The following is a 15,626-nucleotide window of genomic DNA, read 5'->3' on the forward strand; positions in this document are numbered from 1 at the left end:
CCTTGTGGAATCAGTTCTCTCCTTCCACTTTTTTGTGGGTTAGATTTTGGGGTTTTCAGGCTTGTTTCAAAAACACTTTTACCCACTGAGCCACAGCGCCAGCGTGTGTGTGTGTGTGTGTGTGTGTGTGTGTGTGTGTGTGTGTGTGTGTTTTGCTGGAAATGAGCTCTAAGACTTTGTACTTGCTAATCAGGTTCTCTGTCATTGAGCTCCACCCTGAGCTTTTTTTTTTTCCTTTCTTTTTTTTTTTTAAATTTGAGATAGAGTCTCACTGTATAACTCTGACAGGCCTGGAATTCTTTTTAGAGACCAGGCTGGTCTTGAATTCACAGAGATCTACTTGCCTGTATTCTCAAGTGCTGGGATTCATAGGCATGTGCCACTATCTGGGTTTATGGTACAGAAAAATCCTACTATAAAAGAAAGATAGCGGGGTTGAGGAGATGGCTCAGTGAAGTAAGGTGCTTGCTGCCAAGCTGGATGACCCAAGCTTGACCCCAGAATCCACATGGTAGAAGAAAAGAACCAGCTGTCCTTCACACGCACGCCATGGTACACACGTGCCCCACACATACACAATGGACAAGGAAATAAATAAGTCATAAAATTTTTTAAAGAAGTCAGGCTCAGCCGGGCGTGGTGGCGCACGCCTTTAATCCCAGCACTCGGGAGGCAGAGGCATGTGGATCGCTGTGAGTTCGAGACCAGCCTGGACTACAAAGTGAGTCCAGGACAGTCAAGGCTATACAGAAAAAAAAAAAAAAAAAAAAAAGAAGCCAGGCTCAGTAGCACAGGCCTGTAATCCCAGCACTCTGGAGGCAGAGGCAGGCAGATCTCTGTGAGTTCGAGGCCAGCCTGGTCTACAAAGAGTCCAGGACAGCCAAGGATACACAGAGAAACTCTGTCTTGAAAAAACAAAAGAAAGGAAGGAAGAGAAAACGGAAACAAGAGAAGGTAATTCTTCTCTCTACTGATTGAACTGGCTCGTTTCTTCTTTACAATTCTGGTTGTGAGCCTTGCCTTTGTGGGTTTTTTGTTGTTGTTGTTTGTTTGTTTGTTTGTTTTGTGGATTGCTGTGAGTTCGAGGCCATCCTGGTCTACAAAGCGAGTCTAGGACAGCCAAGGCTGCACAAGGAAACCTTGTCTCGAAAAACAAAAACAATGCCGGGCGTGGTGGCGCACGCCTTTAATCCCAGCACTCGTGAGGCAGAGGTGGGCGGATCGCTGTGAGTTCGAGGCCAGCCTGGTCTACAAAGTGAGTCCAGGACAGCCAAGGCTAACACAGCGAGGCCCTGTCTCGAAAAACCAAAAAAAAAAAAAAAAAAAGAAAAGAAAAGAAAAGAAAAGAAAAACAAAAAACAAAACAAGAATAAAACCTTCTGGATGTCAGTTCCTAGGATTGATTCTCCTGGCGTAGTCAGCAGGATTTCAGCAGACCAGCAATTGGACGAAAGTTGCTGCTGGAACTCAGAACAGCAGCCAAAGCCCGGAGCCCCGAAGTCTTCGCTGGAGCGGTTCTCTCTATGAGCATCTTGAAGTGGAGCGATGAACAGCCAAACAATACCGAGACCCAAAAAGCCCCACCTCCTGTTTTGAGCTCATATATATTATCTCCTCCCAGCGTCTGTTTAAGAATGTTTTTCAGCTGGCAACAATCAAGCTCCAAGACAAAGTGGTCTGACTTCTAAGTGGATAAGCATCACCTGTTCTCTCACAAGTCTGTCCCCATCTCGCACTTGAGATCAAAACAAGAACAGGTTTATCTCCCCTTTACCTAGCCCTCAAAAGTATAGTAAGTTTTCATTTTCATTCAATTTAAAATTTTTCTTTCTGTGTATGTGCTGGTGAATGCAAGCAGATGTGTGTGCAGCCCAGAGGACAACCTCAGGTGTCATTCATTCCTCCATCACTTTCTACCTTTTTGTTTGAAACAGGGTTTCTCATTGGCCAGGATCTCAGCTGATTAGGCTAGGCCAGCTGGCCTGTGAATTTCAGCTATCTGCCTTTGTTTCCTATCTTGTCATGGTGAAATGCCCCAGCTCTTGCCTGTATCCATTGTGTTCAACAGACAAGGTGTGGATGGGATTACAAATATATGCCACCACACCCGGCTTGGCTTTATACTTTCAAAGCAAGTGTTTTCATGACTGAGCTCTCTCCCTAGCCCCCAGTTTGAAATACTTCCATTTTCCTTTGAGTTTTTCTCTTTAATCTTTGAATTATTTGGGTGTGTATTGTTTAGTTTTCAAATGTTGGAATATTTTATAGATGTTTCTATTTAGGGATTTTTTTTTCCAAATAATTTTTTATGTATATAAGTATTTTTGCCTTTGTGGGTGTAAAAGTAACTTTTATTTGCCTGATGTAGTTGTCATCTCCGAGGCTTACTGCCTCCTTCGGCTATCCTCGGCCTAGTCCTGGAAGCTTCTAGCCTCCATACACTCTAATCTAGGCCTAGAATGTTTTCAGCCTCTGAACCTTACTGCTGAATAAGCTCACTCTTTCTAATTCTTTTTGAACTCTAGCTGGCTGGTTCAACTCAGCTGTTCTGGCTCAAATTCCTTTCCCCGCTGACTCATTCAATCTGGCTTCTCTCAGTTTCTCACTGAATTGCTCTGCTTGGCCTCAAACTGACTCTAGCAATCTGTTCTAATCTTCTGGCTCCTTCTTATTCTCTGGCTCCTTCTGTCTTCACCTGTGTCTAGCTTGTTCTCTCTTCAACCTGCTCTCTATAAAACTTTCCCAGTAAAAACTGCCTCTGAATTCCATGAACTGAACTGCCAGGAACTCAACTCCCTTTCTCTCAAGTCACTGACTCAACCAAACTGCTAAAACAGATCTGACTAGACCTAAGAGATCTGCATGTCTGTCACCTGAGTGCTGGGATTAAAGGCATGTCTCACCACCCCTGGACCTAAGTAAACTTTTCTTTACCTGATACTTGCTCTATACCAGGCTGGCCTTGAACTCAGATCTGCTTGCCTCTGGCTCCTGGGAATAAAGGCCCGTGTATATCCCAGCCAGGACACAGACCTAGTAGGTCTTTGGATGCCCTGTGAAGGCATCAGATTTTCTGGAACCGGCATTATAAATGGTTGTGAGTCACCATGTGAGTACTGGGAACCAAACCCAGATCCTCTACAAGAGTGACAACTGCTCTTAACCATGGAGCCACCTCTCTAGCCCCATTTCTGTTGTTTTTAACTTAACTACATCATACTTAGAAAACGTATATGACCCAGATCCTTCTTGTAGATGCTTTACATTAGTTATCTTTTTTTAAATTTTATTTTAGTTTTGTTTGTTTGTTTCTTCATCTGGAGCCAAGATCTCGCTCTGTGGACCATGCTGTTTTGAACTTGCCACAGTGCTGCCTCCACTGCCCAAGTGCTGGGGTTATAGGAGAGCACCAACGTGTCCAGCTTGTATATCTATTGAAACTGATCTTTTGGCTCATAATATGGTTGACCATGGCAAATGGTCTCCATTTTGCTATTGTTGGATGGAGTGTTCTATAATTATCTAAAGGTCAAATGTATTGATTATGTTGTTGAGGTTTTCTGTGGCTTCGCTGATTTTCTGTCAACTTACTCTATTAATTAAAGCAAGGGTGCGAAAACAGAATCAATTACAATCATTCAGTTCTTCTTGCAGTTCTCAAAGATTTTTATTCAAGATAAGATGTCATGTAGCCCAGCCTCAAACTCCTTGCATAGCTAGATGTACAATACATACACTCAGGACATAGAGGATGATAATCTTTTTTAAATTTTTTTCTTTATTTAATTAATTTATTCAGATTACAACTCAATTGTTATCCCATCACTTGTATCCTCCCGTTCCTCCCTCCATCCTGGAGGATGATAATCTTGAACAGCAGATCCAGCCACCTCAGCTTCCCAGTGCTGAAATGCATTACCACATATGGCTTAGTCTCTGAAATTCCTGGCTTTATTCGGAAGTTCTGTTCTTTGGTATATAAATGTCTTCGATCATGTTCTGAATAATCATTTCTTCATCAGTAAGAAATGACTTTTTTCCCCCCTCCAGATGGGATCTCTCTGTGTAGCCTTGGCTGTCCTGGACTCACTTTGTAGACCAGACTGGCTTCAAACTCACATAGAGATCTGCCTGCCTCTGCTTCCCGAGTGCTGGGATTAAAAGCGTGCACACTTATTTTTGTCTTTTTTTTTTCTTTCTTTCTAAGACAGCCTGGGCTGTCCTGGACTCACTTTGTAGACCAGGCTGGCCTCACACTCACAGTGATCTGCCTACCTCTGCCTTTCAAGTGCTGGGATTAAAGGCGTGTGCCACCAAGCCTGGCCATTTTTGTCTTTTTGTTTTGTTTTTCCAGACAGGGTTTCTCTGTGGAGCCCTCGCTGTCCTAGGCTTGCTTTGTAGACCAGGCTGGCCTTGAACTCACAGTGATCCACCTGCTTCTGCCTCCGTCTCCTGAATGCTGGGATTAAAGGCGTGGGCCATCCAACAGGTGTTGTTTTTGTATTTGGCCATCTGTATGTGGCCCTGGCTATTCAGAAACTCACAGAGATCTGATTAACTCTGCCTTCTGACTAAAGGCCACCACACTTGGCTTTCTAATGTCTTCTTAATTTCTTTTCTCGATGTTTCATAGTTTTCATTATAGAGGTCTTGGTCGGTTTTTGTTTGTTTGTTTCTTTTGTTTTGTTTTGCTTTTTATTTTTATTTATTTATTTTTTTTTTTTTTGGTTTTTTTGAGACAAGGTTTCTCTGTGTAGCCTTGGCTGTCCTAGAATCGCTTTGTAGACCAGGCTGGCCTCGAACTCACAGCGATCCGCCTGCCTCTGCCTCCCGAGTGCTGGGATGAAAGGCGTGCGCCACCACGCCCGGCCTTGTTTTGCTTTTTAGATCATTGTGAATAGTATTGTTTTCTGGACTTCTTTGTTAGAAGAGTCATTACTGGTACATAGGAAGGCTACTGACTTTTGCAGTTTGTTTTTGTATCCTTCTTTTCTTTGATTTTTTTTTCAGTGCTGGGAATTTAACTCAGGGCTCTGTGCATGCTAGGCAAACATTCTGTCAATGAACTACATATCCAGCCTACTGTGTCCTTCAGTTTTGCTCAAAGTGTTTTCACCAGAGCAATCTTCTGGTGGAATCTGTAGTGTTTTTAAAAATGAGTCATAGGGCCTGGAGAGATGGCGCAACAGTTTAGAGCACTGGCTGCTCTTCTAGAGGTCCTGGATTAAATTCACAGCACTCACAAAGCAACTCAAAACCATCTATAACTCTACCCTCTTCTGGCTTCACTGAGACCAGGACATTCGCCGTGTGCACACATACTTGCAGGCAATACAAGCTATATACATAAAATAGAAGAATAAGTAAAATAATTAAAAATAAAATAATAGGGCCGGGCATGGTGACGCATACCTTTGATGCCAGCACTTGGGAGGCAGAGACAGGTGGATCTCTGTGAGTTCGAGGCCAGCCTGGTCTACAAAGAGAGTCCAGGATAGCCGAGGCTACACAGAGAAATCTTGTCTCAAAACAACAACAATAACAGCAATAATAGTGAATCCATCATTTGAAACTGGAATTAATTTCACTGAGTCCATTCCCACTCCATACCCTTTATTTCTTTTGGAAGCATTCTGTTGTTTTTTTTCTTGTCTTATCTTGTCTATCTTGTCAAGGTCTCATGCAGCCCAGGCTGTCAAATTCACTTATAGTCTGGGTGTGGTGGTACACGCCTTTAATCTCAGCATTTGGGAGGCAGAGGCAGGCGGGTCTCCATGTGTTTGAGGTCAGCCTGGTCTACAAAGTGAGTTCCGGGACAGACAGAGCTGTTACACAGAAACCCTGTTTTGGAGGAGGGGAGTACACTTTTTTAAATTATGTAGTAATTTATATTTTTTTGGTTTTCTGAGACAGGGTTTCTCTGTGTAACAGTTCTAGCTGTCCTGGACTCACTCTGTAGACCAGGCTGGCCTTGAACTCAGAGATCTACCTGCCTCTCCTTCTGAGTGCTGGGATTAAAGGCGTGTACCACCATGCCCGGCTGAGAACGAATTTGACCCTCCCACCTCTACCTCCTAAGTGCTGTGGATGGAACCCAGGGTATCCTGCATGCCAGACAACTCAGCTGCACCTCCAACCCTTGGACACATTGCTTAGTTTTCTGTCTTATAGAATAGTGTGAGGAATACTAGTGTTAGTTCTTTTAAAGTTTTATAGACTTTATAGTGATAGTGAATAGTCACTATCACTTTATAGATCGTTAGTCTGTCAGGTCTGAGGCCTTTTCTTGACAGGAGCCTGCTGTATTATCATGATCATCATTGCTTCACTCTCATTATTACCCTGACTAGATTTTTTTTTCCTTTTTTTTTGGGGGGGGGTGAGGGTTTTTGTTTTTGTTTGAGATAGGGTTTCTCTGTGTAGCCCCCGGCTATCCTGGATCTCACTCCATAGAGCAGGCTGGCCTTGAACTCAGATCCGCCTGCCTCTGCCTCCCAAGTGCTGGGATTAAAGGTGCCTGCCACCACCGTCCATCCTGATGAGGTATTTTTATAGGCTCTCAGCTTGTTTCGGTAGGTCATATATGACTAGGAATTTAGCCATTTTTTTTTTTCTAGCCTTCTGATCAATCTGTCCACCATTCCATCCACTCTGATAGTCTGGAGAATAACAGACTGTTTCCTCTTCTGACTCCGATGACGTTTGTGCCACTCTTAGGAAGTATCACTCTCCTTTGACGCAGTGGTCTTGTAAGCAGCCTTCTCTTGGGAGTGCAATGCCGCATACCGTTTACAGGAGAAAACTACCGGCCTGGACTGGGAGCCAGGGTGACGAGAGCAGAGAGCCGAGTTACTGAAGGGGAGAAGCCGCTAGTCAGCATGCTTTGATTTTGGTGCTCAGAACCTCCCCTACCATGCTTTGTGATAGGGAGACAGCCTCGGGGTTCCGCGCGCTCTTGGCCTGCAATCATCCACAATGGGAACTCTGTCTTCACCACAGATGTGGGGTCTTCTCGCCTTCCTAGTGTTTGCACTTCTCAGGTCTGACACTCCCTTTCTTAGACACCCTACCAGGGTGCTTTAATTAACTTAACAAAATATCATGACAAGAAACAAACTGAAAGGAAGAAGGTTCTAACTCGGCTCCTGTTAGTGTAGTCCGCCTTGTTGGGGGAAGTCTCGGCATCGGGAGCTTCAGGAAGTTGCTCCACGGTCAGGAAGCAGAGAGCAAGACGCTGGCTTTCTCCCTTTATTTGTTATTGTTATTGTTTGCTTTTTGTGGTTTGCTGTGTAGCCCTGGCTGTCCTGGAACTCCCGGTCTGGAGAGCAGGCTGGCCTCGGACTCAGAGCTCCGCCCACCTCAGCCTCCAGATTGCTGGGATGGAGCCGTGCGCCACCACTGCCGAATCGGCTTCCTCCTCTTTATCCGGTTCAGCCTTCCATCCTGGGGAATGATACCACTTGTATTGACAGAACCTCTTCCCACGTCCATAATCTAATCAAGATAGCGAGTGCAAGCCCAGAGGCCTGTGCTCTAGGTGATTCTAGACACTGTCAAACTGACAGGATTAGTCACCACACAAGGTGTCCCGGGGCTCCTAGACTTGGAACCGTTCTTTGTTTTCAAGTTCCCAGAGAGGGGCAGTCTCAAGCAACGGGCCCCTCTCCAGACGATGCCTGGATGCGGCAGCACTCCTGAGGCGCTGTACTATGGAATTCGCAATTGCTAGCCATTACAGCAACGCCCTGCTTAGGAGTTAAGGTTTAAGAGCCGTGGGTTTCTCCTGCAGCTGGATGAACCCGCCAAGCTGTTGTCCTTAGGGCAGTCGGCAGTCTGCAGGCAGAGGTGGTACATGGCATTGACTTCTGCTACTCCCAGGGAAGCAGGGCATGAGTTGAGGATCTCTTCCTGGTTCTTACTCAATTACCTTTCCTTGCTTGTTCTGGTAAGCTTCCCTTTTGTCGCTTTGATTGCAGATGCTCGCCCTCAACCTCGTTATCTCAACCCCTGACCTTGTTATCTTAGACTCCTGCTAAGTGCAGAACCTTTAAGAAAAAAAAAATCTAACCTGCCAATTTACCTTGGAAGTGCCTTTTCCTTTCTTTTTTCTTCCCCCCCTCCTTTCTCCTTTTCTTTTTTGAGACAGGGGTTCTCTGTGTAGCCCTGGCTGTCCTGGACTCGCTTTGTAGACCAGGCTGACCTCAAACTCACAGCGACCCGCCTGCCTCTGCCTCCCTGAGTGCTGGGATTAAAGGCGTGCGCCACCACGCCCAGCCCATTTTTCTTTGAGCTTCTTTTTCTTTAAACCTTTCTGGACACTGACATTTGTATGGACAGGTCTGTGTTTGCATGTGGGCCTACGTGTGCACATCCTTGTGGAGGTCAGAGTACCTTCCTCCATCCCTGTCCACCATGGCTTTTGAGACAGTTTCACACAGAACCTGGAGCTCACTGATTCAAGAAGACTGTGTGGCCACTGAGCTCCACAGATCTTCCTGTCTCTGATTCCCCAGTGCTGGGATTACAGGCCATGCTTGGCTCTTTACCTGGAGATCTGGACTCAAAGGGTTCTCGGGTTTATGCAGCAAGCAGATTATAGAGTGAGCCCAGTTCCCAGCACACTGATCCTTTTTAAAAGGTCAGGTGAGCTATTTTGCATAATGCCAATGATTGAGTCTGACTGATTATTTCCCCCTGTTTAGAATCTTCTGGCAAGGACAAGAATGTTTCCTGAGTGCCTTGTGTCCTCAGTGGATTAGATCATGGCCTGGTTCGTGATAGAATTCTTTCCACTGTTGGCAATATAAACCTGGCCCTTTGATTCAAATGGGCCTGTTTTCTTCTTATTATACCTACTTATAATTAGCAGTGGTATTAGTGTCAGAGGCTGGGCATGGTGGCACATGCCTTTAATCCCAGCACTCATGAGGCAGAGGCAGGCAGACCGGTTTGAGTTCGAGGCCAGCCTGGTTTACAAAGCCAGTCCAAAACAGCCAAGGCTACATAGAGAAACCCTCTACTGAAAAACAAGCAAACAAACAAAAAAGAGTAGTGTCAGTACCCAGCACACACCTTCAATCCCAGCACTCAGGAGGCAGAGGCAGGTGGATTGCTGTGAGTTCAAAGCCAGCCTGGTCTACAAAGCCAGTCCAGGACATCCAAGGCTACACAGAGAAACCCTGTCTCAAAAAAACAAAACAAACACAAACAAACAAAGCAAGTTCAGGACAGCCAAGCCAAGGACAACTTGTTGGAGTCGCTGTTCTCTTCCACGCATGGGTCCTAGGAGATGGAACTCCTGCTGTCAGGCTTGGCAGCAAGTGCCTTTTACTCACTCTGCTTAGCAACTAGGGGCCCTCTCAAGCCCTCTCTGCCTTCTGTCCTATTCTGAGGCATGATCAGTTTCTCAGTACACCTGTGTTTGGTGGTACAAAATAGTCCACTTTCACCTTGTAACTTCTATCCTCCAGTCTAAAATGTTCTACTTTTCCAAAGTATCCTGGCTTTTTTTTTTTTTAGAGTGTGATATAATCTCTACAAACTAAGATCTGGGCAATAGATCATTTGATGTTATTCAGATACTGTCCACAGATTTATTTGTTTGGTTTGGTTTTTCAAGACAGGGTTTTTTTTGCCTCCCAGTGCTGGGATTAAAGGGGTGCACCACCACACCCTGCTCAGATTTTTTTTATATGGAAAGGTTTATTATATGAGCATGGGGGGGGGAGAAGAAATGGGGAGCACACCAGAGACAGAGACAGAAAGACACAGAGAGACAGAAGAAGAGGAAGAGAAAGACAAGAACTGTCCACAGATTTTTTTGAGGGGAAGAGCAAGGTCTCATTGTGTAGCCCTGGGTAGCCTGGAACTTAGTGTATAGACCAGGCTGGCCTCAAATTCACAGAGATCCACTTGCCTCTGCTTCCCATGTTCTGGGATTAAAGATCTGCCTGCCTCTGCCTCCCGGGTTCTGGGATTACAGGTGTAAGATTGGGACCTCTAGAGAGATCTCTAGGCTATTCCCGGAGTCCCCACTAAGAGACAGAGTCCATTGTCCATGCAAATGCACAGGAAAGCTGGGCGTATTAGCGCATGCCTTGAAGGAACCAGCCCCCTTAAAAACCCCCATTAAGGCCAAAGCATGTACATTTCTAGGGGGACCAGCTTGAACCAAGGACAGACAGATATCAGATCACTGTATGTGTGTGGCAGGGACAGGAAAAACCTTGAAGAGTCCAATTGACTCAAGGTCTCAGTCTGTGCTCAGAGTCCAGCTGGATTCAAGGACAACCAGCTGTGTTTAAAATTTCCACTACCCCTCCCCAACTAAAAAAGTTTCTAAACGCCCCCTGTGACTGCTTCAACCAATCTTTCCCATAGGTCAGCTTGCCCCTCCACCCATTATCCAACCACCAAATGCCAAGACTTGTAACTCCCTGCTTGCAGATTTTCTGCCCAAATGCCAACCAATCACATACTGTAAAACTCATTTCTTTGTCTAAAACTTATAAAAGGCCTCTGCCTCTGTTTCCCGGGGTCTGCAGCTTAAAAGAGCTGGACAGACCCCATCACATTTGAGGAATTGCCTCCATCAGCTTGGCCAGTGGGTATGTCTATGGAGCATTTTTGTGATTGCTAATTGATAGAGTAGCGCTTTATCCCCCCCATCAGTGATGCTACTGCTGGCCAGATGATCCTGGGTGGCATAAGGAAGGCAGCCGAATGTGACCTGGCAGCAAGCCAGGAAGCCGCATTCCTCTTTGGTCTCTGCTTCATGACTTTCCTTCATGAGGATCTATAAGGTATAAAGCCAAATGAACCTCTTTTTTTTTCCCCCTCCTGATTTCCCTTTGGCCATGGTGTTTATCACAGCAACAGAAAGCAAACTAGGATAGAAATTGGTACCAGAAGAGTTGGATGTTTCAGTGATGGGCCTCACCTGGGATTTTAGGCCTTCGACTGTTTTGTGGATGCTTTTGGAGCTTTGGGCTAGAAACATCCATTGAGTGCTCACTGCTGTTGAGCTGTGGTGGGAGCTTGAAAGATAATGCTGAGATAAATGAGGGAGGCGGAAGCCTGGGTGGTGAAATTTCAGGGAGAAGCAAGACTATCAGGGCTGTTCATCTGATAGCTTTGGGGAAGAATCTGGAAGAGAGCCGGGCGTGGTGGCACATGCCTTTAATTCCAGCAGACAGAGGCGGGTGGATTGCTGTGAGTTCAAGGCTAGCCTGGTCTACAGAGCGAGTCAAGGACAGACAAGGCTATATAGAGAAACCCTGTCTCGAAAAACCAAAAAGAAAAGAAAGAAAGAAAACCAAAGGAGGGTGGGGTGGGGCTGGAGAGGTGGCTCAGAGGTTAAGAGTCCTGGCTGTTCTATTCCAGAGGTCATGAGTTCAATTCCCAGCAACCACATGGTGGCTCACAACCATCTATAATGGGACCTGGTGCCTTCTTCTGGTGTGCAGGTAAACACTATATTTGTAATAAATAAACCTTTTTTAAAAAAGAAAGGAAAAAAGGAAAAAGAAAGCTAGGTGTGGTGCAGTGGTGGCACATGCCTTTAATCCCAGGACTTGGGATGCAGGGGCAGGTTGATCTCTTAAACGCAAGGCCAGCCTGGTCTATATAGTGACCTCCTAGACAGCCAGGGTTACTTTTTTTGTTTTGTTTTGTTTTGTTGAGACAGGGTTTCTCTGTGTAGCCTTGGCTGTCCTGGACTCACTTTGTAGACCAGGCTGGCCTCGAACTCACAGTGATCCGCCTGCCTCTGCCTCCCGAGTGCTGGGATTAAAGGCGTGCGCCACCACACCCGGCCCCAGCCAGGGTTACATAGAGAAAACTTGTCTTGAAAAAAAATAAAGAAAAGAAAAAATGTGACCAGAATTTTAAGTTAAAAGGTTGTGCCAGGGCATAGGGAGATGGTCATTTGGTAAATTGTCATAGAAGCATGAAAACATAAGTCCCATTCCAAGAACCCATATAATGCCAAGTAGGACTCTTTTATTAAGGTCAAAGTCTGGCTCTTCCAGATAGCCTCTGAACTAGGTATAAAAGGATGGACTCCCTTTCTCAGTAGGTTCCCTTCTTCACCGGATCTGGGATCTGGGGAGCCTAGGCCCCCCCTAAAGATCTTCACATAGCTCTTAGGGAAGATTACATGCCCAACCCTTTTCCTGATAAGAAACCTGTTCAGCTAGCATCTGGGGATTCCTGGAAACACTCACCCTATGCTAATGAGATGTCTTGATGTCTTGGCTTTCAACCAATGACCTTTAACTGTACCTGGAGTTCTCCCCTCACCCATAGGATAATGAAGTACTGTGTTCTCCCTCTTATGATAGGACTGTGTTGCTGCATGTAAATCAAGTATCCCCCCCCCCCACCTCTAGCCCCAGGGAATCAAACACAATCACCCGTGAAACCACAGAAACACTGTGCAAGGTTTCTGTTTCACACGGAAATAAAGGGGGGCGGGGAGGCAGCAGCATCTATTTGAGACTCATCATTTATTCTGGGGAAGGAAGGCCTCCCCTCCTCCCTGAAGGCTTCTGGACCTAACCTGGGCTCAGCATCCATGGGCCTGGCCACTGTGAGCTTCTGCTCTTCACCAGGACCAATATGGACTGCTACCACCATCTTTCTAGCACTGCTCTGCTTACCATAATGCCCATCTGTGGGAGCAAGCAGCTGGCTGTTGCCGAAGCAGCCATTTTTGTCTGCCAGGATGAATCTAGGCTCCCACCTCTGCCTAAGTTTCAGATCTCCAAGTGAGCCTCCATTACCGGCTGCTCACAAAACAGCTACCAACCTGCCCAAGTCAGGCTGGGCCCAGGTTTACCAAGCATGGTGGTATGAGCTTGCAATCCCAAACTGGAGGAGGCAGAGACAGTGTCTTATCAAAAAAGGTAGGGTCTGGAAGATGGCTCAGTAGAGGCTTGCCCATAAGCCTGGCGACCTGAACTAAGCTCCAAAATCTACAGGTTGGAAGGAGAGAGTAGATTCCTCAAGCTGTCCTCTGACTTGCACTTACACTGTAGCATGCAAGAACCAGCCACAAATAATTGAATCAATGTTAAAAAAAAAAAAAAAGCAAAGCAAGGTAGGGGGCTGGAGAGATGGCTCAGGGGTTAAGACCACTGTCTGTTCTTCCAAAGGTACTGAGTTTAATTCCTAGCACCCACATGGTGGCTCACAATCATCTATAATGAGAGTTGGTGTCCTCTTCTAGCATGTGGGCAGAATACTGTATAAATGATAAATAAATATATCTTTCAACAGATGGCTCTTGAGGAACAGCCAGAGCTTGACCTCTGGTCTCCCCATGTCCATGCACTCCCACACAAACACTCCTCCATCCACAAACAAAAACTCGTGCCAAAATAGTAGTTTCTTTAATTCCCATTTTGCGTAGTAAAGTTCCAAATGCCTTTTAAAAGCACCATTCCTTAAAGTTTAATTTGCTCTCCTCATTTCACGTTGCAGAAAACCTGAACATGAATAGCATGCTTGATTATGCATATGAGAGAAAAATATTTTGAGTCCAATTCCATGCTCTTTGTCTTTAAGGCTCCTCATTGGCTTCTTTAGTCCTCATAATTTTCTTTTTGTCTAGCTGCTATTTTGTATCTCAATTTGACCCTGCCTTTTATTTATTTTCACTAATTACCAGAATGCTTTTTAAAATTCAATATTTTGTGTGTTTCCTATTCAGTATTTGAGGGCTTTTTATTACTACAATTTGTTGTTCAGAAAAAATGTACGACATGCTGAATTCACCATTTTTCACTCCATTCTTCAGGGGCTTTAACCCATTTTCTGGTCATTGTTAACAGTATTTTGTATCCTTTCGGCCTACAAAGCAAATAACGGACACAGGGAGACTGAAATGTACTTTTAAAGCTGCCAGCACTTCTCTGGGCAGAGTCTGAAATGATTCTAATCTACTCATAAACTAAACAAACTACTCTAAACCTTATAACATACATATATTCCAAGCACTTGTCACTATGACCCCTGGGCCGGTCCTCATCAAGTCCTCACTGTCCTCCTCCAACCATCAACCCCCCCACACCCCCACACCCCCCACACCCCCCACACCCCCGTCCCTCCTCCAACCGTCAAACTTTCTCCTCCTCTCCTCCAGGAAGCCCCGCCTCCCACTTCCTGTCCTTCTGCCCAGCTGATTGGCTAAATAGTGCTTTATTGATAGTTGATACATTCATTCAGCATTCCTCCACAGATCAGTAAGTGGATCTGTCCCTTGGGAACCAAATGAACTTGAGGAGTGTTTATTTTTGAGACCAGGTCTCAGGTAACCCAGACTAACCTGGAACTCACAATGTGTCACTATGTTGCTAAAGCTGGCCTTGAATTCCTGGTCCTCCTGCCTTCACCTCCCGAGCCCTGGAATTACAGAAGCATGTTACCATAATGGTCTCAATAGTTTGGTTTGGTTTTTTTGTTTGTTTGTTTTTCAAGACAGGCTTTCTCTGTGTAGCCTTGGCTGTCCTGGACACGCTTTGTAGACCAGGTTGGTCTTGAACTCACAGCGATCCGCCTGCCTCTGCCTCCCGAGTGCTGGGATTACAGGAGTGTGCCACCACGCCTGGCTCTCAATAGTTTATGTTTTAAATGTGAAGACTGAAAATTCTGAGGCCTTACCATACCTAAGTGCTGGCAGACAGAGGCTCCAAGTTTAGACTCAAGCCTCTCTGGTGATAGGACATGGATGGTCTGGCTGCTTCACATTCAGTGTTTGTGACTGAGTCTCTAGCCCCATTAACTAGTGGTATTGCTGAAGCATTGGTTCTGCAGCATTTCCCCGCAAATTGGCCACTCCCTTACACCCAGCTGCCAGAAACAAGCTTGGGCAAGAGGTGGATGGTGGTGACACCTGCCTTCAAGCCCAGCACTCTTTGAGGAGTTGAAGGCCAGCCTGGGGTACACAGCCAGACCCTTTCTCAAAACAAACAACAGTGGACTTGGCTTTGGTTTCCAGCTTCCCTGTCTTCAAACTTCCCCAAGGCCGCTGCCTCGTTTTCTCCAGGAATGGATGGCTCCTCATCTCCTTGTGTCTTGCTCTCCTATTATCCTTCTGTTGGTTAGATTTTGTGTGTGTGTGTGTGTGTGTGTGTGTCAACTTGACGTAAGCAAGAGTTATCTGAGAAGACATGTTACAAGTCCCCAGACCTTAGCACAACTGCAGAAACTACCGTTCAGGCCACAGAACCCAGCACTTAGGCAGCACCACCAGCCAAAGCAAGAACAAAGACCTAACCCATCACAGTGTATAGTTCCAGGAAAGTCCCTAAATGTATTAGCCTTGTATTTTGGCTTCTGTAGTTCTGCTTCTGGCTAACTATTCTTGCTAAATGAAACATGTGAGCCCAGAACATGGCTTTTATGCCTAAAAGCTCACCCTGGGAAAGACTCAGTGCTACACTGGGATCGGGAACACCCAGGGTAGTCACTGGCCAGCTAATAAAGACCTTCAATTGGCTTAAACCCATGTCCAAGTAGCCTTCTTGGGATACGTCACTGTTGGGGGTTGGTTTGATATATTTTGATGCTAATTAATAAAAGGCCTTCACCCCTGGGCAGAGCAAATGGAATAGGCTAAGGTTCTG

Source organism: Acomys minous, assembly GCF_964271855.1.
Source record: "Acomys minous genome assembly, chromosome: 7".
In the NCBI taxonomy this organism is placed as follows: domain Eukaryota; kingdom Metazoa; phylum Chordata; class Mammalia; order Rodentia; family Muridae; genus Acomys; species Acomys minous.